This window comes from Sapajus apella, unplaced genomic scaffold, assembly GCF_009761245.1.
Source record: "Sapajus apella isolate SASKATOON/1434 unplaced genomic scaffold, GSC_monkey_1.0 scaffold31, whole genome shotgun sequence".
NCBI lineage: Eukaryota > Metazoa > Chordata > Mammalia > Primates > Cebidae > Sapajus > Sapajus apella.
The window spans coordinates 1,164,428-1,170,536 of NW_022436971.1; positions in this window are offsets into that span (position 1 = coordinate 1,164,428).

The window sequence follows — 6,109 nt, forward strand, 5'->3', positions numbered from 1 at the left end:
CAACACTTTGGGAGGCCAAGGCAGGCAGGTCATCTGAGGTCAGGAGTTTGAGACCAGCCTGGCCAACATGGAGAAACACTGTCTCTACTAAAAATACAAAATTAGCTGGGTGTGGTGGCACATGTCTGTAATCCCAGCTACTCAGGAGGCTGAGGCAGGAGAATGGCTTGGACCCAGGAGGTGGAGGTTGCGGTGAGCCCAGATCACACCACTGCACTTGAGCCTGGGCAACGAGCAAAACAAAAATCACCCAGGTTTGAAACTTTGCTTTTGAATTCCTTGTTTCTTACTCACAGCCAGGTATCATATTTCATTGACTCTAAGACAACATGAACTTTATGATGCAGTAATATGTGATGTATTATTTTAAAAAATGCTGGCAATTAAATTAAAACATGCAATTGATTGTATTTCAATAACAAAGATGTTAAAATTTGGCCAGAGCGGTGGCTCACGTCAGTTAATCCCAGGGTTTTGGGAAGCCAAGGCAGGATTGAGCCCATAAATTAAAGGTACAGTCAGCTCTAATCGTGCCACCATACTCCAGCCTGGGCAACACAGTGAGACAGTGTCTCTAAAATAATAATAAGTTAAAATTTGTGTGTTTATATATATGTACATAGATACAAATTTATTTGATTCGATGAAATCTGCCAAGTACTACAGCTGTTTTCTTGTCATTTCAGTGCCACTGCCCTGTGTCAGCCTCTCATTTTGCTCACTGGAGTGCCCCATGGTCTGTTCACCTCCAGTGTGACGCTCCAATCCAGCAGCCACTCTGCCATCAGATAGGACGGCTGAGCACGTGTGTGGTCTAGGCTCCTCCCTGCCTACAGAGTAATCCCAGCACTCCTTAGCTTAGCCTTCAGGCGGTCCTCATGTTTATTTCCTTTTTCTTTTTCCCGAGACGGAGTCTCTCTCTGTCGCCCAGGCTGAAGTGCAGTGGCAAGATCTCTGCTCACTGCAATCTGGGCTCAATTGATTCTCCTGCTTCAGCCGCCTGAGTAGCAGGGTGTGTGTCACCATGCTGGCTAATTTTTGTATTTTTAGTAGAGATGGGTTTCATCATGTTGGCCAGGCTGGTCTTGAACTCCTGACCTCAGCTGATCTGCCAGCCTCAGCCTCCCAAAGTGTTGAGATTACAGGCGTGAGCCACCACGCCCAGCCTCCTACCTATATTTTTAGTTGAATCTTCTATTCCCTTATTCAAACTTGATGTTTCCACAGAGTCACTCCAGTTGCTGTTCTCATCTCTGGCATGGGAGTTGAATGTTATTACTCCTCCCCTGGACATGGCTGAAACTATTTCCAGCTCAAGTGCTGTCACTGCCAAAAATTCTTACCCAGCCAAAAATGATAGTTCCCTTTGAACATCTGTAACACTCTGTACAATGTTTACAATATTTCTGTAAACATTTGGACACATCTACAGAAATTGCTTAGGTATCTGTGAAGCAAAGTTTATAAGGGGTAATTTGCTCAACAGATATCTATGGTTTGCCTATTGTGGCAGGCTGTATGTAAAATAGTTTTTACCCTCAGGTAGTAAGAATCTATATGAGTATTACCCTTCCCCCTTAGATAACTTTGTACTAAGATCCCAGATAAGATTTCCCTTTATGGGCCCAGTGTGTGGGCTCACACCTGTAATCCCAGCACTTTGGGAGGCACCTGAGGTCAGGAGTTCAAGACTAGCCTGACCAACATGATGAAACCCTGTCTCCACTAAAAAAAAAAAAAAAACGAAAAACTCAGGCACAGTGGCTCATGCCTGTAATCCTAGCATTTTGGGAGGCCAAGGATGGTGGATCGTCAAAGGTCAGGCGTTTGAGACCAGCCTGGCCAACATGGCAAAACTCCATCTCTACTAAAAATACAAAAATTAGCCGGGCATGGTGGTGGGCGCCTGTAATCCTAGCCACTCGGGAGGCTGAGGCACGAGAACCACTTGAACCTGGGAGGCGGAGGTTGCAGTGAACTGAGGTTGCACCATTGCACTCCAGCCTGGGCGACAAGAGTGAAACTCGGTCTCAGGAAAAAAAAAAAAAAAATTACCTTTATGACAGGTGGTCACCTGAATCGAGGAGAGTGGATGGTGTCTCACAGGGAAAATCGGTAGAGTGCTGAGGAGAGAGCCAACCCCAGGAAGACAAGTGAATGAAAAGTTCAAGGGGTAGAGAGCAATCGTGCAGCATAGAATTTCAGTAAATAAAACATGGAAACATTTAGCAATTGGGAATGTACCAGTGAGCTTGGTGAAGTTTAAATAGCATAGTGAGGGTGGAAATCAGATTGTAGTCTGTTGAGACAAGAATGTGGGGGAGGTAAGAGGTGAGAAGTGTCCCTTCCAGAAGCTTGAAAGGGAGGAGAGACAGGATAATGGTTGAATGGGGCAGGAAAGAGCAATGCTGGGTTTCCTAGTGGGGATTTTCTTAGATCTTGAGCAAGTTGACGGTGGAAGAGGAGAAAGAGAGTGAGGAGAGCAGAGATTAAAGTTACCAAATAGAATAATTGATGAAGTCCAGAGAAAACAGGAAGACGTGGGGTCAAAGGCATCAGGAAGAATTGGCCTTGAGCCGAGAGAGGGGAAACTTCTTTTCTGAGTGGAGGAAAGGCAGATGGTGAAGATACAGACACACGTACATTTATAGATTGGAGGAGCAAGAACATTGAAGTTGACCATATCTGCTTTTTTTCTATTAAGTAGGAGGCATATACATTATCCTCAGCAAACTAATGCAGGAACAGAAAACCAATTACTGCATGTTCTCACTTAAAAGTGGAAGCTAAATGATGAGAACACATGGACACACAGGGGAACAACATACTCAGGGAGCAATTTGGAAGATGGAGGGTGGAGGGTGGAGGGTGGGAGGAGGGAGTGGATCGGGAAAAATAACTAATGGGTTTTAGGCTTAATACCTGGGTGATCAAATCTGTACCACAAACCCCCATGACACAAGTTTACCTATATAACAAAGCTGTACATCCTGCACATGTACCCCTAAACTTAAAAGTTTAAAAAAGTAGGATGCATGGCCCGGCACAGTGGCTCAGGTCTGTAATCCCAGCACTCTGGGAGACCAAGGTGGGCGGATTATCTGAGGTTGGGAGTTTGAGACCAGCCTGGCCAACATGGTGAAATGCCGTCTCTACTAAAAATATAAAAATTAGCTGTGTGTGGTGGTAGGCGCCTGTAATCCCAGCTACCATGGGGACTGAGGCAGGAGAATTGCCTGAGCCCGGGAGATGGAGGTTGCAGTGAGCTGAGATCATGCCATTGCATTCCAGCCTGGCCAACAGAGCGAGACTCTGTCTCAAAAAAAAAAAAAAAAAACAATAACAACAACAAAAAAGAAACAGAAAAAAAAAAAGTAGGAGGCATCCACTCTTTCAGAACACTGAATAAGCTTCCTGAGCACTATACTGGATAGCATAACTGGGTAGGAGCCTAGGCTTCGGTGTCAAACTGCTTGAGTCCAAATCTGGATCTCAGACTTTCAAGCTCTGTACACTTGGGCAGTCACTTAATTTCCCTGAGACCCAGTTCTCTTATCGGTAAAGCAGGGATTTGCAGTGTGCTTGCGTGGATTAAATATGTTTGGATGTACATACCCCTTTGAGCAGTGCCTGGGATTTGGTCCTAGAACCTAAATTTAGGAAGATGCAGACGGCACAGCCCTCAGAGCTGCCCCTAAGGGTTTTCCGTCAAGTAGGCTATTATCTACCCCTTTCTGTTAGGAAGCGATGCCATCCAAGAATCATCAAGTACCTCCTGATATTTCCATTCAAGTCAATTAGGAAAGGGTTTCTAAGTGACACTGCATCTTAAAAAAAAATTGAGCTCTGAATTCTTCAGTAAGACATAATATAAAGCTAGACAGAAATGAGACACAGCTGGGAGATGGCAGATTTAGGCAAATCCCTAAAGCAGAGATCTCAGCACAAACAGCATAAACGTCTACCCAAGCGGGAGAAGAGCAGGCACTCATGCACTGAGGCTGAGTGACAGCAAGGCAGTAAGTAGCAGGGAGGCAACAGATAATCTTATTGGTATCAGCTTAAGACCATTACCATTTGAACTGGATCAGTGGCTTTCAAAGCGGTGGTCTGGTCCCTAGATCAGTACCACTTGGGTACTTATTAGAAATGCAGATTATCAGGCCCCACCCCAGACCCACTGAAGTGGAGGCTCTAGTGCTACTTAGAAACAGCCTGGGCTCTGGAGACAGCCAGCCTAAAAGGGGAATAAATGTGTGTAGTTTAGAATCAACACATTATAAGAGGGTATAAGTGCTCACAGGAAGAAGTCAAATAGCTGAAACCTGGCACCAAGTACACTATATTTGGCCACGCATAACCTTAGTACAACGCAAAACCTTAGTACGTGTGGCCAAATATAGTGTACTTAGTGCCAGACTTCATAATCAAAATTATGATTTCGCCAACATAGCAAGATTGTGCTACAAGCCCTAGAATAGACACTACATCCTTGAAAAGAATCCCCTGTGCTTTGGTAGGATTTTTTGTTTCTTTTGAGACGGAGTCTCACTCTGTTGCTCAGGCTGGAGTGGTCTCAGCTCACTGCAACCACCACCTGCCGGGTACAAGCCATTCTCCTGCCTCAGCATCCCAAGTAACTGGGACTTGCACCACCACACCTGGCTAATTGTATTTTTCGTAAGACAGGTTTCCACCAGGTTAGCCAGGATGGTCTCAATCTCCTGACCTCATGATCCACCCGCTTAAGCCTCCCAAAGTGCTGGGTTTACAGGCGTGACCCACTGCGCCCAGCTGGTAGGTTTCTTATACGTGAAAAACATTTTATAGTTAACAAAGTAGTCCCATATGAATCAATCCTGACAATTTTTGTGATGCAGGCTGTCTAGTCTCAGAGTTTACAGATTCAGAACAGCTTTGACTTGCCAATGTCAAAGACAATGGCAGGATTGATATTGAAAACCAGGTCTTTTGTTAGTTCAGTTTTTCTTTTTTCTTTTTTTTAGACAGAGTCTCGCTCTGTCACCCAGGCTGGAGTGCAGTGGCACAATCTTGGCTCATGCAACCTCCACCTCCCGGGTTCAATGAATACTCCCGCCTCAGCCTCCCTAGTAGCTGGGATTACAGGTACACACCACCACACCCGGCTAATTTTTGTATTTTTAGTAGAGACGGTTTCCCCATGTTGGCCAAGCTGGTCTTAGACTCCTGACCTCAAGTGATCTGCCCACCTTGGCCTCCCAAAGTGCTGGGATTACAGGTGTGAGCCACCACGCCCAGCCTCAATTTTTCTAATCTCTCATAGTTGGTTACCGATTTGTTTTTCCAGCCATCTAGATACTGGAGGGTAGTTTGAAAAGGGGTCACGAGTAGTTGAAGTGCTGAAAAGCTGTATCTTCCCTTTTAAATTGATTGACATTCTGGATTATAAATCAGCCTCCCGTCACTGTAAATTTTGTCACTCAATACCCTAGAGCCCAATTATCACTGGATGAGCTGACAAAGTTGAGTTTTTGAACCTGGAAAGCTGAGGGTCAAAGCCTAGGTCACTGCTTCTCATGGCGCTGGCAGAGCGGGGGAGGGCTTCCCTCCAGGGGCGGGTTAAGAATTGCCTGTTTTATTGTTTAATCAACACAGAACTTTCCCACAGATTCTGAGATTCTGTCCTAAGGGCGTGAATTCCTTCTTGCTTCCTGGTTGAGAATCTTGGCAGTAGTGAGCCATCGTAACTCATAGGAAGGCGTTAGTGTGGAAAGATGGTTGAGAACCACTGTCCTCAGCTGTGACTGCCTGACAGGTTTTATCTGTCCACTGAAGCCAGGCTTAGCACAGCACCAGCGTGTCCTTCTTTAAGATCCAGATATGGTGTGTTTTGACTGCTGGCTTAAGGCTGGATTTCAGCTGAGGGTTTTTTTTTTTTTTTTTTTTTTGAGGCAAGAGTCTCGCTCTGTCGCCCAGGCTGGAGTGCAGTGATGCCATCTCAGCTCACTACAGCTTCCTTCCACCTCCTGTGTTCAAGCAATTCTCCTGCCTCAGCCTCCCGAGTAGCTGGGACTACAGGCATGTGCTGCCATGCCTGGCCAATTTTTGTATTTTTAGTAGAGATGGG